This window comes from Prionailurus viverrinus, chromosome C1 (assembly GCF_022837055.1).
Source record: "Prionailurus viverrinus isolate Anna chromosome C1, UM_Priviv_1.0, whole genome shotgun sequence".
In the NCBI taxonomy this organism is placed as follows: Eukaryota; Metazoa; Chordata; class Mammalia; order Carnivora; family Felidae; genus Prionailurus; species Prionailurus viverrinus.
The window spans coordinates 51,814,238-51,837,436 of record NC_062568.1 but is presented as its reverse complement, the minus strand read 5'-3'; the positions used below and the strand labels follow the sequence as shown (position 1 = coordinate 51,837,436).

Below are 23,199 nucleotides of genomic sequence, written 5' to 3'. Positions count from 1 at the left end.
TTTTCTGGAGGGGAATGATAAGCTCTAAGAATGGAATAAAATTGGCCGCAGGTCACAAATTGATGCTGGACACTAAGCAGCAATGACAACACACATCATTGGGAGGTAATGGGGTAGAAGCAAGGAAATGTTGACACTCGCCAACTAAGACCATGAACTAACGGCAGGACACTGGGTTACTGCAAATTTGGTACACATTGCTATCTAAAGATATTATATTATAGCAAGAATACCTGAGCAAGGAATAGAGCTACAGAACCACTAACCACTTTTTCATCTCAACACAGGAGATAAGGGTTACCTAATCTTCTACTTTCACATAATGAGCATACCATGAATGTTTGTTAAGTGAATGACTGATGCTACTGGGGAGCAGTTCCACTGAGGCAGGTATCCCTCATTCTCCCACATGTGTATCACCTCCTAGGTTCCAAAAGCACTTGCAGATACATTATTCTATGTCTTCCCAATAATCTTGCAGTATGGTGTGAAATTATGATTCAGAAAGGTAAAATGACTCACCCAAGATCACACAGAGGCTTACCTGGAACATAGGTCCTCTAGTCCAGAGACCATAAATTTTCTCCTTGAAGAAGCCTGAAGATGAGAAGCCTTTTTTTTCTTCTCTTTATCCAGCCCCTCTCATTTCTGTGGGATTAATGGCCACTGGGAACAATCCAGATGGTTAGTAATAATTAACTACCATTTAAAGAGTTTAGTAAGTGTTACCTTTGTGCTTCAGATTCCTCATCTTCAAGGTGGGATATTAACAGTACCTGGTTTTGAGGATTAAATGAAATAATGCATTTAGATAAGTGGCTGTCACATAGCTAGTATTAGTGATACCCCCTGCCTTCCTTCTAATCTTGCACCCAAAGCCAGCCTGCCCCCGAGAGATGTTTCCCTGGCTCCCACTTCATGCAATACAAATGCAGTGTCTTCAGGGTTTCTCAGTTCTGTTGGGAACCAGGGTCATCATAAGCCTTAGTTTAGAGACTGAAATGCTTCCTGCCTTTTGATTACCAAGAAAAAGACTTTTATTATTTTTCCTATGTGTACTCATGTTTCAAAAGTTTTCATCTATCATCAGGGTTAATTAAATAATAGTCTATATGGCCTCCTTATTAGGAAATAGACTATTTCTTTAGGTTTTCTAAGCACTGAAAATGGTTCAGTCTCCCGTTACTCTCTAAGGATCAGATTGAGAATCTCTGTACTAATGCAACTCCTCACTTCCAGGCTAAGAAATAGAGGACCCAAGATGTTGGGGGACTTGTTCAAGGTCACTTAGCCAGTTAAATCAAATCTGAGCCAGGAACTGAATCTTTTGACTCAATTGAGAGCGTTGACAGCTTTCTACTCTAAATCCATATATCTAGTTAGGTCCTTTCTTCCCACTGAAACCATTACTCCAGGGCTTTTTGCAATCTGGATTTTGTAAAGTCAACACCAGCCTTCATCAAAATTGCAAAGGGATCCATTTTCACCACCTCCAGTGCAGAGTAAATGTTTCATAACCAGGAAGCAGTCAAAAGACCCAGTGTTGGAATTGTAGACGCTAACTTGGTTATTTCAAGATATACATCTTGATTTTCCATTTGCTATGGTTTGGGGTCCGTTATGGCCTTCAAGTCATTGCCTACAATGCCTATGTCCCAGGAACTAGGTACCCTTTTGTGCTATGCAATTTAGTGTTCTCCCTAATACTACCTGGTAACCACTCTCTAAACTTCTATGGTTTTTAATCATCCATTTCTTCTTTGTTTAATACAGTTCAAGACTGGCTGTCTAAAACACAAGCCACCCACCAGTTGTTTTTATTGGCAAAATTAATGAACAGATTCCTATTCCATCATTCCAGTCATTAAGGAAATGTTGACTAGAACTGGACTGAAGATGGCCATTATGGATATGGAAATCCACTTAATCTTCCCATTGGCTGACACTGAACCAATGACATAATATTAAGCTACAATGCAGGTCTCTAAAAATTGGCTTTGCAGTCATCCAGAAAAAGACAAAACTCTAAAGCCATTTTAGCTGTGTTAAGAAAAAAAGAAAACAACTTTAAATTGAGAACAAATTTTACCAAAGTGGGTATTCTAGTCCCTGATTACAAGAGCTATATATCTCTCCCCCAAAGAAGTCACACATCTGAAAGGAAATATTTAGTGGAAATTTAGACCACACTTTGCTGTAATAGCACATACTTCTCAGCATCCCCAGCTGCATTCTCCAGCATCAACCATCACCAGGGAATTTTCAGGCAGCTTGTAGTTTTCCACGTTTATCAGCCAAGGCCGACTTTAAATACACAACCTCGTCTCCAGTACGGGTTGTAGTATGTGACTCTCCCCAGAGGGCCAGGCTATGACATTTAATGAATAGATTATAATGAGAAATAAATATTCTAAAGTGTTTTGCATCTGGGACAGACTCTGATTCCAGTATTGTTCTCGCTTAGTTATTTTCTCTAACAAGAAACTGAAAAGCTGTAGCTGTATCTGGTGAGCATGAAGACACAGTTGATCTTATAGTGCGGTACAATTTGGTAAAAGAGCCATTTCCTTTTCATCATGAGTTTCTGCTAACGCGAACAAGAACCCAGTGGAATCCAGACCTGAGCACATGGCATTTCTGGCCATGATACAAAGGTCTGCAACATCCTCCTAAATATTTGATGACCCCTGGGATATTGCAGCGTAGCGCTGCTGTGGGAACAGCTGAAGCTGCTAACATGCACAGCTGTTTTTGTCTTCCCACGCTGCTTGGGAGGAAGGCTGCAGGAGGTTATAGAAACGGAGGTAGAGTGCTGTGTGATAAAATGAGGAGTGCTTGCCAAGGCCCACGCAGCAACGCCGGGCTAAGATCTAAATCTCTGAACTCCGCTCCTGGCAGACTACCTATCTGTACCTGCCACCTCCAGCCCCTCCTCTCCCCTTCCTCACCATGCTGAAAGCTCCCATGTCACATGCCAGGCAGGCTGCCGAAGAAATCACCAACCTCTCAGAGAAAGGCCCATTTCAGTTATTCTGGGGCTCCGTCCCCCTGGGGTGGAAGAACAGGATGGTAATGACGGTAGAAATGGTAGCACTAACTCTACCACCAGGACCAGTTACGCCATGAAAATAGCCTCAGATAAGTGTTTTCAGGTGGTTGGGAAGGGACTGGTGGCTTCCGATAAAGAACAACCTGCAGATGCTGTGGTAATAAGAAACTTGGTTCAGTTCCCAATTTCTATAAAAATAATATCTTCCCATATCACAAGCATGGCCATTTCAAAGATGGCTCAGGGCTGAGGGGTCCTCTGTAATTTCCATAAGCCTCCTGTCATGTGACCCCAACAAATAATATAAGTGTGTGCTTGCTTTGCAAGTGCAGCCTCAAGACACACAGGCATCAGCTGATCCTATAGGAAGCTCTGTGACTGGGATAAACTTATAGAGTCGTCCCAGTGGAGGTGAGGGGGCCAGACCTTTGAACCCTCTCTAGACACCCATCATTGAATGTGAGCTTCCCTCACCCTCCCCACCTCCCGAGTTGGGGACTAACCTCAGTAAGGAAACTGCCTTCAGTCAAGGGCAATTCCTGTTGAGGGACTTGTCTGTGATGGGTCAGGGGTCAAAAGTCTGGACAGCAGGGTGAAGGGCAGTGTTTGTTCTGAGGGGTGATTTGGGCAGTGCACCCCGGGCTAAAAGAAAACAGTGCTATTTAATTCATTTTTTATTGATGATTTTAAAGCTGAGAATATGAGAACATAGAGCAATTATAGTAGACATGTAAATGGGACCACACTGGAGACCTATGTTAGGTGACATCTATGTAAGCATCCACATTTTGCTAATGCAAAATATGCTCCTCTGGTTTCCTATGGTGAGTGATCTAGACTTTGTCTCCCCTGATATATCTCAGAGCCAGAAATTACATTAGCTAAGGCACGTTCTGAATGGTATTGAAAGGACATGATCCCCATAGAAAGGCAGATAGTGATGAGGGGTAACCAGTGATGGATTACCCCTGACACTGTTTAGGCAAAATGTCACCTGTCACCATTATGGGCCAAGAGTATATAATAAGACTGCTTATCACAGCAGACTACTGGTAGCATCTCTGGGCACGTCCTCACAGCTACAGACACCATGGATTTGGCATATTTAATGTTCAGAGGCAGCACGCTAACAACAGCTAAGCATTGCTTTGGAGCATGTAGCTGCATGTTTGGGAAGTTACACTAGTTGGAATGATGCGTTAGATTTTTGAGCTGGCCATGCATCATTCAGTAATGCCAGGGAAGCTCTGAGGTGCAGAGTTAGCTCTTGAGATTTGTTTTAATTGCACCAGAGAAAAAAAGAAGCAGGAGGCGGAGGGGGAAGGAGAAAAGAGAAGAAAAAAAAGAAAAAAAAGAGGAGGGAGCAGAGAACAGGGGAGGAGGTGATAAAGATGATCCCAGAGTGCCTAGTTCTAGTAAAAAGGTGCTCGGTCTCACTAAGGCTTATATATCTAGAAATCTGACACACAGGTTTTTATTATGAGATTGTTCATATATATATATATATGTATATATAAAAAATATATATGTATATATAAAATATATATATATACATACACACACAGTGGATAATATATCCTACTCATATACATGCACACAAATATAATTTATTAAATATTATTTATCTATAATATTTACGAAATATATATTGTTTATGATATAATTTTATCTATCAAAATATAAATTATACATTTAAATATATAACAAATTATTATATATTTATACATAAAATCTCATAATGGGAATTCAGAAGACAATAATCTAAAAAAATGTGACACCTGAACTCTGGGATCTAAACTGTTATAATCGGGGCACCCAGTGGCTCAGTAGGTTGAGCATCTGACTTCGGCTTGGGTCATAATCTCACGATTCATGAGTTTGAGCCCCACATCTGGCTGGCTGCTGTCAGCCTGTCCATGTGGAGCCCACTTCAGATCCTCTATCCCCCTCTCTCTGCCCCTCCTCCAGTTGCGCTCTCTCAAAAAATAAACATTAAGATATATATATGTATATATATATATATATAATAAAATATTGTTATTAAACTTTGTTTTCAAGATTTCGTGAGGTTTCAGTGACATCTTTCAAGATCAGACCATGACCAGCTATACTACCTTCCATGGCTGTTAGAGAAATGTTGTTTCCTAGTTATAATGAACAACTTCTAAATGATATTAACTCATAAGTATTACTAAGCTACTAAAAATGCTGTCTGATTGACTATGACAGATTAACTTGCTTTAGGAGGACATGTCTTGTGGCCAAACCACTTGGAAAAAAAAACATTTAAAATTTAAAAACCAGAGGCTTCTGACTCTGGCCTCTACCACTGACTCACACGATATAAATATAAAGGAGACTCTGGCCCATCTCCAATGTACACTCCAAGAAGCCCAGATAGAAAATTAGAATTTCAGACCCTGAATTAAAATAGATTCTATATTCACAAAGGCCTTGTGATTGTCCCAGGTGCTAGTGATAAGTTGGGGGGGGGGGCAGGAGGGGGTGTGAACTAAAAAAGAATAAAATCGTGCAAACATTGTATTTTATAGTAATAAAATTCCTATCTTTAAATATAGCCAAAAGATATTTCAAGACTCTAAAGATGCAGAACCAAGAACAGACTGATAAACTAAATATTGATTAACTGATTACTTGAAGGTAGACACCCAGGCAGGTAAAGAAAATGATGGACAGGTGTTCCCACGAGCAAACTTCTCAAAATGCACAGCTGTAGTACAAGTCCACAGAGCCTCAGTCTTCCCTGGTCTACTTGACTAACACTTTTCTGATTCTACCGCTTATCTCATTTTCCCAAGAAGAGAACTATTTATGAAGAGTCATGGCCCTTTCTTTGGCTGGATGGAAATGCTGCTCTCAAACCACCAGCATAACCTGGAACAAGAATGCTCCATTGCCTCCGATGGGACCCTGGGGACTCTTGTACACACACATATTTATCTTCTCCTCTCTGTGCGTGTGAAATTCCACAGGAAGGAAAGCCCATGCTCTCCCAGTCACTGGGCTCCCTCAGCCTGCATCTTCCAGGGGTGATGACAACATCGCCTCATCTAAGGCACTCCTCCCCAACTCTGGCACCAAGTGTGTGGCTGTCTCTCAAACCCTGGGGCTCTGCACCTTCTTCCTCTACTCTCTCCCCTCACCAACTCCACACTCTCTGACCCCCTTCCTTCTATTCGCTGGTCTTCAATCTTTCCATGACCCTGAACAATAATCCCATTACATCCCTGAACTCTATCCAGGACGTTCATCTCCATCCACCTTTTTAATGGCATTGTTAATGATTTGAGGGGAGTAAATCACAGTCAAGATAATGGCTGCAAAAAATTAATAGACATGATTTTTATGATATAATATACTAGTGTACTAATCGTGAGAACAGTTAATTGAAAAGCACTAAATATTTTATTATCCATTCAGCATTCTGTCTCCTTTTACCATTCAGCATTCTGTTTATTCTTTCCCCCATTCTGAACTTTTTACCTATTATTCTTTCATAATTCCCCATAAAGGAAAACTGCAGAGTAAGATAAAGAGGATTCTAATCACTGCATCTAATTACAGAGATGAGTAAATCACAGTTTAACATGTCATAGTCTTAAGAAAAAGGGAAAAGGCACGATTCAAGGAGAAGCTAATGCCTTAAAGCTTGGGGAGAAAATCTCAGACAACCTAAAAATTGCTGAACTACTTGTGAAAATGGGGTCCTTTTTCTTTCTAATTCTTGAGCAAGAAGTACCAGTAGTTCTTTTCAAATGACAATATTTTTCAATTGACTGAAGTGCTCGTTGTTGGGCTTTGGGGCTGTTGGCCACACACAGGTGGATGGGCAGTGCTGGGGCGACATTCATCTTCACAGCCCCAGCCCGGGTGGCACTGAGGAGTTCCATAGGAACCCAGGACTCCACTTCTCCCACCACACATCACGTGAGGACTCTACTCCCCGTAGGTCCGCAGAAGATGCTCAATTATTGTGTATTTACTTTCTTCAGCCTTAAGAAAAATACAGGACTAACAAACCAGAACATTCAGCTTTCCACCATCTACTTGCCGAAGTGGCCCCCTCACGGCGAAGTCAGATATTTTCACATCTAATAAATTCTAAAACTGTGTTCAGTACTCAGACTCACTGGTTAGTTTACGTAACTGCTCAATTTCGTGTGGTTTCTTGGGTTGAGAAGAGGATAAAAACCACAATACCATATAAATTCTGAAAACATAACAACCCTCTACCCCACTTACTATTATCATCTTCATCTCAAAGGAAGTAGGAGAGCAAAGGTTATGAGCTGTGTTCACTCATCCAGAGCTGGCCCTGAACACGTTTGTCCAACAGACCAAGTCTCTCTTTTATTCTCCCCCACCCACCCCCACTCCAGACCCTTTGATTCCTGAGTCTTCATTCCTCAGGCCTTACCACCACCATCGTCCTCTGCCTCCTACCCTCACTCTCTCTCAGCTGCCTCACCTCCTCAGCCCCACAGCTCACCCCTACAAGATGAAAAGCCTTCAGTATTAACTTAGCCAGGATTTTTACGTTTTTTCAGAGGACTGTTAAAGGCTAGGGAGAAAATTATACTTAGAATTGCAAGTCTCTAGAAACATAATCTTTGATCATTAGCCCCCAAACCTAGAGGACTTTCAAAATTATCTGGAGAACTTGTTAAAAATACAGATTCTTGGATGTGTTCCACAGAACACTGGAGATTCTAGAGGGCAGAGGGCAGTCAGGTAATCTGCCCTAGCAATTTTTTTTTTCTGAGAGAGAGAAAGAAACAGAGAGACCAAGGGAGGACCAGAGAGAGGGAGAGAGAATCCCAAGCAGACTCTATGCTGTAAAAGCAGAGTCTAGTGTGGGGCTTGAACCCACAAACCATGAGATCATGACCTGAGCTGAAATCAAGAGTTGGATGCTCAAACAATGGAGCCATCCAGGCACCCCTGCCCAGGCCATGGATGAGCAGCAGCTTGTCTGCTGGGGATCATCAAATGATCTACTAACTAAGCTCCTTCTCCAAAACTGGGCCTGCTTTTGACAAGTTAAAATGGGAGCTTGAGAGGATTAATTACTAGAAAAGGCAAAAGCCATGATATTTACAAAAACGGAAGAAAAGAATCAGTTACATTCACCAAGATTTTATTTTGCTAAACAGGATGCTAGCTTCAATTCAATCAGTTGAATCTGCAAGATGACATATTTGATCAGCTAATTGTATCCAGTAAGAAAATGGCATTGGCTACTTTTAACTTCTTCATTCCATTAGGCAATTGTAAAAGGCAGGATTTATAGGTGCATATAAAGGTCTTTCCTTTCCTTCCCTTGAAATGAGAATGAACCCTGGCCGTCCCTTAAACCCAGTCTGACATGTGTTGTTTTTTTCTTTCCCCCATATCAGGTCACAGATTTTGTTTATTTTTTATATATAATTTATTGTCAAATTGGTTTCCATACAACACCCAGTGCTCATCCCAACAGGTGCCCTCCTCAATGCCCATCACCCACTTTCCCCACCAGACCGATGTTGAGCAATGATCGCTTCCATTTTCCCTGTATTAAGTAGAGCCCTCACATTAACACCAAGTAGCAGAAGGACACTCTGCAAAGTACACTCCCAACCCAGCCAGGGGAAGATTTTCTCTTCACATTCTCTTCACAGTCCCTTTAGAATCCTGACTTAGAGAAGGGCACTCTGAGTTCCAGTTCCAACTCAGCAACTCTACAACCTTGAGCATCATATTCACCCTTAGGGGGCCTCTCATGGCATCTGTACAATGGGCATCCAAGTATCCAGGTCCCTGCCTATCCACAAGGAGATGTTAGGCCCCTCCCTCTCCCAGGTCTCTTTCAGAATTTATCTTAATTTCATCTCGACCCTGTCATTTGCCCCCAGTTAGAACGATGTGATGCAGATGAGGGCTCAGTTCAAATCTGATTGATTATTTTCAAACCACTAGCAAATTTCTGTTTCAATAATAGACAGTTATAATGCAATTAGCCACATTATTATGATAGATTAAGATTATGTTTATCTGAACCATGACAACTGTTGTTGGTTGAGGAAATAATGTCGGTGGACTTCTACATAGACCAAGGTGGTTGTAAAACCTTGTATAACCCTTTAGGAGGGTACAGAAGAGAGGATTCAGGAGTTAGATGAGTAGATGTACCACATATCCTCAAGAACCCTTCCAACCACAGAATCGATGAAGTTATTGCTAATTCTAAATATTACTTATTATTACAAGTATTATTATTTTTATTGTTTATTTTGAAAGAGAGACAGAGACAGAGACAGAGACAAAGCAGGGGAGGGGAGGGGAAGAGAGAGAGGAAGAGAGAGAATCCCAAGCAGGCTTGATGACTTGGGGCTTGATCTCACCAACCATGAGATCCTGATCTGAGCCAAAATCAAGAGTTGTATGTTAACTGACTGAGACACCCAGGCACCTCTAGTACAAGTATTATTAATATTAATTTACTTTTCTTTACTCAAGGTGTATCTTTGAAAATTACAGTCTGGTAAATCACATCATATTTCATGTTCAATTGTTGTGATTCTGCTACTTTAAAGGAACATATACTGAATCACTTTGAGAGGTGAGAAACATTTATTGGTGTGAATAACCTCCTTTTGCCTATCTTGACATCCTAGATTTTTTTGGACCCATTTGATTCTTTTTCTTTTTCTTTTTTTTTTTTTTTTAAATATTTTTTTCAACGTTTATTTATTTTTGGGACAGAGAGAGACAGAGCATGAACAGAGGAGGGGCAGAGAGAGAGGGAGACACAGAATCGGAAACAGGCTCCAGGCTCTGAGCCATCAGCCCAGAGCCCGACGTGGGGCTCGAACTCCCGGACCGCGAGATCGTGACCTGGCTGAAGTCGGACGCTCAACCGACTGCGCCACCCAGGCGCCCCCCCCATTTGATTCTTTTTCAAGAAGCACATCCTAGAATTTATTAATAGAGATTTTATACTTCTACAAGAGCATAAAATTATGAATTATGGAGGTTGAAGAAATGAGCTTTTTTTTTTTTGGAGTACTGTGACTCAGCCCATGGAATTTACTTAATAATCATAAATAAAACAATAGATTCTCTTTCCATCCTCAGTGCATCATTTCTAAGGTGTCATTTCTTGTGACCCATCACAAAAAAATATAGGTTAAAAACAGCATTGCTATTATCGTGAAAGTCCTGGATCTATAACCTCATACAACTCTGCCTGAATTGTAGTCAGTGGTCATAGACAGTGTAAACCATAAGGTCACTGAGAAGGTGTAGAATGTCCTTAACACTACAATGACATAATTGGGTTCCACGTACACAAAGAACACAGCCATACACAGCCAGATATCATGTATAGCTTGGTGACCCCTTGTTTTTGTTTGCCTCTCCAGGTCCCACTGTCCTCACAACTCAGGGTAACCTGTGTGAACTGGATCAATGAGCTTCCTTGCTCTCAGGCTTCTAGGTGGGTTCGGCCAATGGGAATATCAGCAGGTCAGAGGGAAGGGGAGAATGATATAAAAGTATTTATTTTATTGACTGCTTCCCAGCATGGTGGCTTTGGGTGGGCTGCCTGCCTCAGTTGAAGGCCCCAGGCCTTGCCAAGTAGCCCTCTCCCCATGATGCACACTCTGTCTCCCTCCCAGTTCTGGTTACCACTTTTCCCCTTCCTCCACCAAGGCATAGTGGTGGCATAGCTCTCTCCTGGGATTAACCCAGCAGTTCTGCACTATGCTTTATTGCTTTTTACAAAACCTACCCCCACAATTAAATAGTCCATTTATTTATTTTTTTTTTAATTTTTTTTTTCAACGTTTATTTATTTTTGGGACAGAGAGAGACAGAGCATGAACGGGGGAGGGGCAGAGAGAGAGGGAGACACAGAATCGGAAACAGGCTCCAGGCTCTGAGCCATCAGCCCAGAGCCTGACGTGGGGCTCGAACTCACGGACCGCGAGATCGTGACCTGGCTGAAGTCGGACGCTTAACCGACTGCGCCACCCAGGCGCCCCAGTAGTCCATTTATTAATCTCTCCTCAGTTACCCATCTTGAATACGCCATCTGTTTCTTGCCAAAGACCTGAATAATTTGCTCCTTACATCACAATTTACATCTTGGACCAATTTCCAAGATATATCAGGGTATGCCTTTCTGTAACACCGGGGTCTATAGCCAGTAGCTCAGGTCCTAGTAACAGATCCAGGCTTCTGACCACAGTGGGATATGTCAGACCGAGAAAGGGTCAGAGTCACTGCCCGGTATGTACATTGCAAGAGACAGCAAAGTCTGGGAGCCGCAAAAATGGAGCTGAGCTAAGAGGGATGACATCTTGCAAAGTGAAGCTGAAGCCTTGTCCGGCCCAGGCCGAGAGGCACAAAGAACTACCAGCACAAGTGCCAAGTGGTGTAATCTGGGACAAGGCAGGGGAGGCAATCAGCTTCCAGCTGAATGACAGGCATTCAGTGCGGGGTCGGGAGTGGAGGTGGTTAGCAGGCAGCGAGTTTTTGATGATTCAAACTTGAGAGAGAATATGGACAGAACTTGAGTTCAGAGGCAGAAATCCACGCAGGAAATAAAATGCTGGGAAGAAAATATATATCAATGATGAAGAGGCACACATGTCAGGACTCAGCCACAGAAAAGCTGAGCCGTCCGCTCAGAATGACACCAGATGCAAAAGCCGACCACACCAGATCAATGAGCACATGTCCTCAGACTCCTTAAAACCATCTGCCTGGAGTCAGGGATGGAACTAAAATATTGGACAGACGGAGCTGGGAAGGTGGGGAAGGTGGAGGATGGGAATTAAATAGACCCAGTTGCCAGGATGAAAGGGATTCTTGAGGGGGATAAATGAAGGGTACTAAACACCATCCTTACTTAATCCTGCCTCAGGGATTTCACTGGGGGGGGGGGGGGAAGGAATGGCCTCTCCTACCAAAAAGTAGGGGTTTAAGAAGAACAGTGGTTTCTGTATATCTAGCACTTACTGAAGACTTACTATGGTGCTAGGAACTGGGCTTTACACACATCGTCTCATCATGTCCACACAACAACCCTACAAGGTAGATACTACTATTACTTCCATTTTATGGATGGGGAAACTGAGGCTTACAGAGGATAAATCATTTCCCTAAAGTCATACAGGAAGTTAGTGGTAGAACTGGAATTCAAACCCGAGCTGCGGTCACCCTGCCAACTACTAAGACAGTCTCCGTAGCAGCATAAAAGAGTCCATTAAGGCTGTGCATATCAGTCATCAGTGGAGTGTAGACGAGTAGGTGGCATGTGGTGTGTGTATTTATCTAGACAAATAGCTGCATAGCTGTAAGCCCTTAGGGAGTTATGTTCTTCTGCAGAGCACTCTCATATGTTATTGTTAGGACAATAATTTCATCGTTTCCAGACTGCAGTGTTATCTTTCTCCAGGAGACAAGGTTTGTGTGCCTTCTCACCAGTGTGATCAGACCTGGCAGTGTGACCCTCAAAGTCACTGATTCTGTAAGGGGGAATCTAACTACCCCCTGTTATAATACAAGTCACCTTCGGGGCTCCCAAGCAAGGTGAACAGTGGAGGAGAAGGTGGGAGGAAAGGACATCTGTAATGGCACATCAGATTTTCAAAAGCGTTCAAATTGCTTTCCAGCTGCATCATTCTTTTGTAAATGCATCTTCTCAGAACTTCAATATGTAAAGTTCATAAAAACAGTACTTCTGTGGTCTAGGTTTTAGAAGCAGGCCCAGAACACTGCCAGCTCAACCTTCCTCAATTACTCTGAAGTTCTAAATTGAAAACACTGATGGGGCGCCTGGGTGGGCTCAGTCGGTTAAGTGTCTGACTTTGACTCAGGTCACAATCTCACAGTCTGTGGGTTTAAGCCCTGCCTCAGGCTCTGTGCTGACAGCTCAGAGCCTGGAGCCTGCTTCTGATTCTGTGTCTTTCTCTCTGCCCCTTCCCAGCTTGTGCTGTCTCTCTCTGTCTCTCAAAAATAAATAAACATTAAAAATATTTGAAAGAAAGAAAGAAAGAGAAAAAGAAAGAAAGAAAGAAAGAAAGAAAGACACTGATCTTTTGGCAGTTTCTTACAAGGCTCCATATAGTCTTACTATATATGATCCAGTGATTGCATTCCTAGATATTTACCTGAATGAGATAAAAACTATGTCCCCACCAAAACCTGCATGCAGATATTAATTGTAGTTTTATTGATTGCCAACAATCGAAAGCAACCAAGATGTTCTGTCAGTAGGTGAAAGTAAATAAACTGCAGTGCATCTGTACAAGTAGATATTATTCAATGATGAAATGAAATGAGCTGTCAAGTCACGAAAAGACATGGAGGAAACTTAGATGTATATTATGCAGTGAAAGAAGCCAGTCTGAAGAGGCTACATACTATGACTCCAACTGTACGACACTCTGAAAAGGCCCAGGTATTCGACAAAGTAAAGGGATCAGTGGCTATCAAGAGCTGGAGGACAGGGGGACAGAAGGAACAGATGAAACAATTTTGGGGGCAGTGAAACTATTCTGTATGATACTGAAATGGCTGATATAGGACATTATACATTTGGTAAAACCTCTAAACTACACAACATAAAGTGAAGCCTAATGTAAGCTATGCACTTTAGTTAATGTATCAGTACTGATTCGTCAGTTGTAAGAAATGGGCCACACCAGTGCAAGATGCCAATACTAAGGGAAAATCAGAGGAGAGGGAATATATGGGAACTCTCTGTACTTTCTCTTCAATTTTTCTGTAAACCTAAAACTGGGCTAAAGAAACATACAGCTTGGGGCGCCTGGGTGGCTCAGTCGGTTAAGCGTCCGACTTCGGCTTAGGTCATGATCTTACGGTTCTTGGGTTCAAGCCCTGCGTCGGGCTCTGTGCTGACGGCTCAGAGCCTGGAGCCTGCTGCGGATTCTGTGTCTCCCTTTCTCTCTACCCCTCCCCTGATCTCTCTGTCTCTCTCTCTCTCTCTCTCAAAAATAAATAAACATTAAAAAAATTTTTTTAAAGAAATACATAACATTAATTTAGGAAAGGAACACTAATCTCAACAAATACTGAGTGTTCAACAGGCTTAATAAATACTGAGTAAAGTCACTGATTCAGCATGACATTTGGTTCATTTGGACACAGGGGCATCTCTCTGAGAACAGATTGGTGCTTTTCGTTCATAGGGATGCTGGCAGACTCAGCCAGATTCCATGTGTGTGGTAGGCAGAATAATGGCCCATCACAGATGTCCATACCCTTATCCCCTGGGTCCATGGACATGTTATCCTACTTGGCATAAAGGACTTTGCAGATGTGATTAAAGTTAAGGGCCTTGAGATGAGATTATCCTGAATTATTCAAGTGGGCTCAATGTGATCACAAGTCCCCAAAAGCAGAAGACCTGTCCCTAGTCAGTGAGAGGGAGTATGATCACAAAAGATGAGCTGAGAGATGCAACACTGTGACTGAAAATGAAGGGGGGTGGGGGTGGGCGCACCTGGGCATCTCAGTTGGTTGAACCTTCGACTTCAGCTCAGATTGTGGACTCACAGTTCATGGGTTCCAGCCCCGTATTGGGCTCCCTGCTGTCAAAGTCCACGTGGGATCCTCTGTCTCCTCTCTCTCTGCCCTTCCCCCACTTGCAAAAATAAATAAACATTAAAAATTAATTTAAAAAAAAGAAAAGAAAATGAAGGAGAGGGCCACAAGTCCAGGAATGTGGGCAGTCTCTAAGAGCTGGGAAAGTCAAGGAAAGAGATTATTCCCCAGAGTCTCCAGAAAGGAACACATTAAGTAAGTCACAAGTACCAGAGATTGGAATGGAGAAGTGGAAAAGTCAAGAGAAGTGGGGTAAATAGGTGGGAGAGGCAGTTTATAATCTATCAACCAATGCAGTTTCCCATTAAAAAAAAAAAAAAAAAAAAAAAAAAAAAAGCACTAACATTAGAAAATACAGTAATGTAGCTGTGGGCCCTGCCATTGCAAACTCCAAAGCCTGCCTATCCTTGATGTTTGTGAAAATACCTCTGCTCCTAGTAATTCACCAGCCTCTGCACTTCACGATGCTTTCTGTTTAAAATTCAGTGATAAAGCAAAGAGCTTTGCAGCAGAACTAGATCAATACCCTGTATCTCTAGAAGACAGAAAAGGTAAACCTCCACCGTTCAGAGTTCTGATTGCCTTTTAACCCTTCAGTCCTGTTGTGTGCACCACCAAAACTGCCCTGGGTGATTCACCTGCAAAGAATGCCACACAGCCTAGTGAAAGGTGATTCTAATGGGAAACGCTGAGATTTCTCTTTCCTAAGACCTTTGCAAAACACTACACCAATTTTTTTCTTTCCGAGAAAATGTGCAAATTGTTCTAAAATATAATCACTAGGCAGGTTCCTGTGAACACACACAAAAATAATGCACCCTTTTAAAAGTAGCACCAACAGGCTTCCTGCTCCATGGTGGGGGATGGGAGGATGTGAGACCTCAGTGGAACAAGGCATTCACTTGTACGTATCCGTTTGTGAGGATTAGCACAGAGCACTGAAAACAAGATAAAGACATTACCCAATCAAAAAGGTATTTGACAACACATAAGGTCTTATTTTAGTATGCAAATAAGCACTCTGCTTGATAGCAACTTGGTGTATGTGTAGTATGGCTTTGAGCTTTGTGAGATAAAACTATAAAGTAATAAGAGATCAAGTTTTAACACAAATGCCAGGACTTAAACATTCTTAATATACATATCTCCCTCAAAGCAGAATCGTTGAAAGCTACTTAATTTCCATGATACTGAGGATCTGCATTCTGAACTCGGGCATATCTTTTTGATATAACCTCATTGGTTGCAGATGTTGGTACCTCGAGCGATGGATTTTGATTGCGCAAAGAATCCAAAGTCACTTCAAACCCGGTTTGATTAGCAATGTAGGTTATTGATAAGGATCACACATTATGGATCAAAAACAAGGCTTCAAGGGGCACCTAGGTGGCTCAGTCGATTAAGTGTCCAACTATTGATTTCATCTCAGGCCATGAGCTCATGGTTTATAAAATGGAGTCCCACGTTTGGGGCTCTGTACTGACCGTGTGGAGCCTGCTTGGGATTCTCTCTCTCCCCCTTTCTCTCTGCCCCTCCTCCACTCAAGCACATGTTCTCTCTCTCTCTCTCAAGATAAGCATTTTTAAAAAAAAGACTATTAAAATTGCAGAGGACTCCAGAGAACTTTTGTTTATGTGAGTTCTAGCCATTGATGTTTACCATATTAGAAATTAAAACTGAGAAATGTCTAAAATGTTTGTTGATTCGTTTCAGAATGATAATAAACCCACTACATGTTAATATAAATAACATACTTTTATATAAAAATGACTACATTTTCAGAGCAAAACAAAATGTAGTAAGAATAATGGCATGGTTTTGCATCTTTGCAAATCCCTTCAATACCTGGGCTAATAGAAAACTACCAGATTTTCATACCTCCTCCCACATTTAATCTGCTGTGTGTCACATGTTGTGCATTCTGGAAAACACTCTGAGAAAATGAAAGTGAGAAAGACAGGTAATATCCTAATGTTACGATGAAAGTAGTTCTGATCTGACAGACTCCCTGGAAAGGTCTCAGGACCTCCAGGTTTCCCAGATCACATGGGAAAACTACAACTTTAAAGTCACACCTGGAGTGTGACCATAAGCTCAACAGTGTGTACACGCATGTGTGTGTACAAACTAAAGCGAAAGCAAATACAGAATGAGATGTCAGTAGCTTCTTCACATTGCCCTGATGTTCCTATTTCTCCCTCTTCATGTCTCTAACTTCACTTCTAACTTCACAAGGTGCCCTAACAGGGCCTTGTGCTCATTTGCCCAGCACCTCAGCTAAAACCTATCGTCTCCCATACTCCTCAGTTGTGCTCTGTGCCCTGAGTGTCCTCGTCTGTCAACTAACCGGGCACGTTAGTCGGCCACAAGGAGGCCGCCGAGACCATCAGCTGCAGGTCTGTTGCTTAAGGAAGCCACTTAGTGCCTAAATGGGGTGAGGGCAGCCCAGGCTTTTTCATTGTTATTGTCCCTGATAACCCAATACCATTTTACTCATTATTTATTCCAAACACACAGACTGTGCTCATCCCAAAGTGACCATTGATATTACTCAGTTAGCAGATCAGCCATGGCAGACTGAGCCATCCCGCCATGAAACACCAGGGAAAGGGGGTTGGGTGGTGGAGGGGTGTGCATCCAATCTCCAGAACTCCAAAGGCTGCAGACCAGCTGTCTCAGATAGCCCAGCGGGCATTTTTCAGAACTTTTGTCGACATGGTGGAAAGGTTTTGAAAATGAACATGTGCTGGACCGAACATTTCAGGAGAACGTTAGAGTTTTCAAAAAACACTTTCATCTCGGCACACATAAATTTAGTTCCCTCTGTGTTCTAGGCGCTGTTCTAAGTATTTGGTGTCTTAGTAGAAAGAGCACTCAACTGAGATTCCGGATATCTGGGGTCTGGTCCACAGGTTATATCTAACTAGCTGTGTGTCCCCAGACAAATCACCTAATCTCTCTAATATCAAGATTGCACATAGGTAAAAATGAGGGCATTAAAACAAGTGAATTTGGGGTGCATGAGTAGCTCAGTCAGTTAAGCATCCAACTTGATTTTGGCTTAGGTCGTGATTTCACAGTTGGTAAGATCGAGTCACAGAGCCTGCTTCTGATTCTGTGTCTCCCTCTCTCTCTGCCCCTCCCCGACTTGCTCTCTCTCTCTCAAAATAAATAAATAAACATTAAAAAAAAGTGAACTCTAATGATCTTTCCATTCTAAATCTCTATGATCTTAAAGAGTGGTGGTAACCTTCTTAAGCAAAAGAAAAGACATTTTTTGATGTGTGCAGAAGGAAGACTGCAGGGCCCATTTCTCCTATACGGGGGACTAAGAAGGCCCAGGACTCCTTCAAGCGGTGTGTATGCCCACCCTGGGAATGGAGGTGTGGACAGACAATGCAGACATCATATAGAACTGCTTCCCAGGCCTCAGGAACTGGGGACCATGAGCATTCCCCACCTCCACCAAGTATGGCTGCTTTCCAGGGACTCTGCCCTTTGCGGTTCAGGATCTCATTATTCCCAGTGCTCCAGATGGAACACATGAAGCTCCCTTGATGCTGAGCATATGGCCTGGCTCAAGAAGTGCTCCCTGCACAAAGAAATAGGACATGTCACAAAGACAAAAACACCTGGTTGCAGCCATGATTCTCGATGGAATTATCCTTATCCTTGAAACATGTGAGCACAGCTAATGTTAAGCCTTCAGCTAAACATGAAAATGGTAGTAGCCTAGACCATGTTCCCCTGAATGACACTTCCCCCCCCCCGCCACCCTCAGCTCTGCCACATGCTCACATGAAATATCAAATTGCTTGCAGCTCATATTGAATAATGAATATGCCCGCCTCAGCCTATCACCAAGCCTTCAGCAGTCCGCCTGGGGAACTAGGGGAGATGTTAGAGGTTTGCAGGCCAAGCACAAAATTGAAGACAAGCTTGAATTAATAATTTGCTTATTTCTATATATGTGCTTCAAAATAAAGTGCAAATCGAATAAGGTAATAACAGGGCTTGGGAGGGGAAAAAAAGAAAGCTTCCTTTTGCAAACTGCTGACACTTCAATTTCATTATCTCTCACCACCCTGAATGTGATTTGCAAATGTGCTCTCCCTATGTCATCATGTGGAAATGTCTTCAGGAAGAGCCAAAAACGAATGGAAAACAATTCCATGGAGCTTTGGGGGAAAAAAGAAATTAAACCTCTCGTTTTAAGCTGATTTTCTTTAGAGCACCATTTTCTAAAATCATGTTCCGTGGACCTCTGCATCTGAATCACCTGAGCATTCCTTGGAGATCCCAGGGAAGTTTTATATATTGTGTATTCCAGGTTACTTCAGCTTTTTCCCACATTGACAATCATGTTCTTGCCAATCACAGCTGCATACATACATCAGGAGCCATGTTTCTTGAACTATCATTTTCAGGCACATTTGCCCCTGTATGTTGGTGCCTAAAATTGTAGGTCCATTTACCTTTGTGTTTTTAAGCATTGTCTCCCTCACATCATAACCAGGCACTTGTAGAAGAATGAAAATAATGTATGTTTGAATCCAGTCCCAGGACCTTACCCTATCTAGTTCATCGGGGTCTTTTTCTGCAGTCTAACGATATTAGAGGGAGTAAAAGAAGTAGGAAGATATGTACACACAACCAGAGACAAATTTAGATTAAAAATATTGATGGGGCGCCTGGGTGGCGCAGTCGGTTAAGCGTCCGACTTCAGCCAGGTCACGATCTCGCAGTCCGTGAGTTCGAGCCCCACGTCAGGCTCTGGGCTGATGGCTCAGAGCCTGGAGCCTGTTTCCGAGTCTGTGTCTCCCTCTCTCTCTGCCCCTCCCCCATTCATGCTCTGTCTCTCTCTGTCCCAAAAATAAATAAACGTTGAAAAAAAAATTAAAAATATTGAAAGACTCACACCCCAAACAAATCCCAAAGGAGGAACAAGCTGAAGACATTCCCTATTTCCCAGTTTCCTTGAAACAGAGTCTTCTGTGAACAGCGTAGAGCAGCTCTAAGGAATCCTCTCTCTTGTGTGGTGGATAGTGCCTCGCAAAGATCACCAGTGTAAGATCAAGAAATTGCTCCCGTCCAACACACTTCCCCTTAGTAAAAGCGTTTCCATCCTTCCTCCGCTCCCCTCATGACCCCTTCTCTGCCACTCCTCTGGAAGCCTTCCTGATTCCTTAAGATTGGGTTTGGTTTCCTTCCTACACGTTTGCATAGAACTTACCACTCTGGACTAAAACTGCCTAATCATTTTTCTATAATTTCACTAAAATATAACTCCTGTAACATAGGACCTCCAACCTGTTGGGGTTTGCATCCCCAGTACTCTGTTCATTACCTGGAACAGATTACTGGTTGAATGAATGAGTGAACAAATCAGCACACTTAGACCAGCCTAACAATTCATTGTTATCCAGAGAAAGGAAAGGAAGGCAAGCAGAGGAAATGAAGATTGTGGATCTAGAGACTAATGATGGCGTATTATGTCTCCCACATCTGGATTACTGGTTTGCACCCAAATTTGGTAGGTGACTTATAAAAACTGATATCAATAAATTCCCATTTGGCCATGGGTATTAACACCCCTCCAAGGGGCCGATATCCAAAGCCAGAGGAAATGAAGAATCACTGTTGTCCATTTTAATTGTCAATATCCTCCAAGCCATAAATACTGGTTGGACAGTAGAGGCTAGCAATCATCTTTCCCCTAGAAGCATCCTCAGCACCTCTTGGCAACTGCAATCCATGAAAACCCAAACAAAAAAAATGTGCCTGGGGATGATCATTTTATATCACCTTTGTCTTTCATTAAGAGGCCCGGATGAGGACAAAAATGAGGAAAATACCTAGCAAGATTGATGATAACCACCTTCCTCTTTTGCAGGCTGACCCCTATATCTAAAAATTAGAAATTGATAGAGATAAGACTTTGTAATATAATCTTAGAGATGCTTTAAGAAGTAGAAGGAAAAAACAACACAAAATGCCATATGGATCATGAGACATTACAAGCTATCAGTCGAGCCAATATCAAGTTCACTTAGTTCACTGTATTCACCCTGCTATTCAACCTAGGAACACTGGACACATTCTTGTCTAATGATTAAGTGTCCTTCTCTAACACCACTCCATCTAATCGACCACCGGGAACTACTAATTCTACCTTCTAAATATCTCTATTTCCATTGCCAGTACCTTATTCCATGATTATCTATTGTCCACATTCTATATTACTTAGGTTAAATAATGCTTGCTACTTTAGCAAACAAGCTCAAAATCTGGGTGATTGAACACAATAAAAATGTATTTCTCCAACCAGCAAAGTTCAATGAGAGTTGGTGCTGGGCCTCCTGTTGCAAACTGTTGTCCAGGGACCCAGACTCTTGCTATCCTATGGCTCCACCATCTTCTAGGACTTTTGAGTCCTCTACTGGGTCTTCTGCTTCTGGCTAGCAGATCGGGGAAGAGAGAGAGCATAAAGAGTTGCCAAGCATTGAAAGGGCAAACATCTCATCCATTTTCATTCCTTGTTCAAGACCCAGCCATGGGGCCTTACCAAATTGTGAAAGAGCTGGAGAAGTAACCTAATTCTGGGCCACGGAGAGAAAAAAACAAATTAACAAACAAACTTGTTTATTGGCTAACATTGGCATTCTCTACCCACAGATCTCCTCATATCTGTCCTTGTCCTAACCACCCCCGCTCTAAGCCAGTCTTCATGCTGCAGAAAGAATAGAAAAAATTCTGATCCAGCTTAGAACCTTTCAATAGTCACCATTGTTCTTGGGATAAACACCAAAATCCTTCTTATGATGTATCAGTCGGCATGTGATCAAACAAGAAGAATCACCATGATAAAGAAAGAGATTCATCACAGGGTGTAGACACTACACAATTGTGGGAGCTGATGGAGCAGTCTGTGTTAACCATTGCCTCTGCTTCCAGTTCTGAGCCAGCAGTTATCATAGATCAACCAGACTGGTGATTAGAAGGCCAGCCAGATGTGGACAAGAGCAAGGACACATTGGAAATGTTGAGGATGAACTGGGATCTCAGGACAACTGGAAACTGCGAGGACAAACTGGAACCCATGTGTCACTCACCAACCCCAACCTCAACTTTAGCCATGGAGCTGAACACACACTTGGCCGGGGCTTGAGGAAGCTGAAGGAAGAGATCTGGTGGGGGCTGCCCCACACCAGTGGGGTGAGCTGGCAGATCTCAATGCACAACCTGCCATAGCACATGGAGCCTTGCACCAACCTTCAGAACACGAAAAGTGTGGCTTATGCTTCACTTCCGCCCTCCAAGTCTGCTACATGTCTCTTATGACCTACACTAAGCCAGAGCGATACAAGGAAAGGATTTCTGGGAAACATGATACAGCTTAGGTAAGCTGACATGGTTCAAAGTCACCACACGTGACCTGTAAGTCCTGGCATGATCTAGCCCCTACCTACTTCTCCATCCTCGTCTGAGTGAATTTCTCCCTTTTTCATTCCTTAAAGGTCACTCTCCCAGAAAGATCCCTTGACCAAGATCTTCTTTAAAAACACTCAGTGCCCTCTTAATTGCTTGCTCAGACTCTAACTTTACCATTAGAGTACAAGCTCCAAGAGGACAGGGACCATGTGTACGGTATGCACTACTATATCCCGGCCCCAAGCAGATGCCTACTACACAGAAGGCACTTGATAAAGACCTCACAAAGGAAAATCACTTGGTGTATCAACGGACCTCTCATTAGATACAATGCCAAGTAGGCCACATAGTATTGATACTTAGTCACTTTATTTTCAAAGAATCTCTAACGTAGGAAAAACAGCCACTTGAATGAGAATTCATTCCAAAATCTGACATCCATTTTCATTGTACCTCACCTAAATCTTTAACGCCTTTAAAACTACTCAATGCAGTTCCTAAATAAGAGATATAGGCCACTAAATTATTATATATTAGCATCAAGGAAGATAAGTAATTCTCTCTTTTGGAGATTTATTAGAAATAGTACACAGCTAACATTTCTGCATTATATTAGAACCACCTGCCCAAAAGCAGGGAGATGGCTTCTATGACCCTTTAGGGAAATTCCCGTTCAATGAGCCTATCAAAGTTATTTTACTAGCACAGCTGTGTAAGATTAATCATCTTTGTGAATTCTTAATTGCTGTGGTCAGACAACCCCCAGAGAGTAATCATACACCGTGGCAGAATTCACGCTCCTTTTTCATTCTTCCGTGATGAAGGAGAAAGAAAGAAGAAGCAGTAGCTCACTACCATTTGCTCATTAATTCATTCAAGAAATAATTATGGGTGTCTCCTACAGGCTAAGGGCTAGGGATACGAAGATGGCTAAAGGAACTCAGAGTCTAGTGGGGAGAAAGGCAAGTAAACAGGCGAGACTGCTATCTCTTTAGAGGTATTCGAAGCTGACAGCTCCTATTTTAAAAGAAATAAGTGACCAACATATCATAGCAAGTACTCAGGAGATATAAGCTATGCGTCAGGCG

At 42.4% G+C, this 23,199-nt stretch overlaps 1 long non-coding RNA gene across 1 annotated transcript in view; it reads right to left on the bottom strand.

The window, feature by feature from the left end:
• Window positions 1-23,199, bottom strand: part of LOC125173934 (uncharacterized) — an 85,350-nt gene that overhangs the window by 11,379 nt on the left and 50,772 nt on the right. Inside the window, exons 9-11 of the long non-coding RNA XR_007155195.1 lie at window positions 3,553-3,691; window positions 2,949-3,048; window positions 545-776 (exon numbers count right to left, since the gene is read on the bottom strand). This is a non-coding gene — a long non-coding RNA (uncharacterized LOC125173934). The remainder of the gene's footprint in view (window positions 1-544; window positions 777-2,948; window positions 3,049-3,552; window positions 3,692-23,199) is intronic.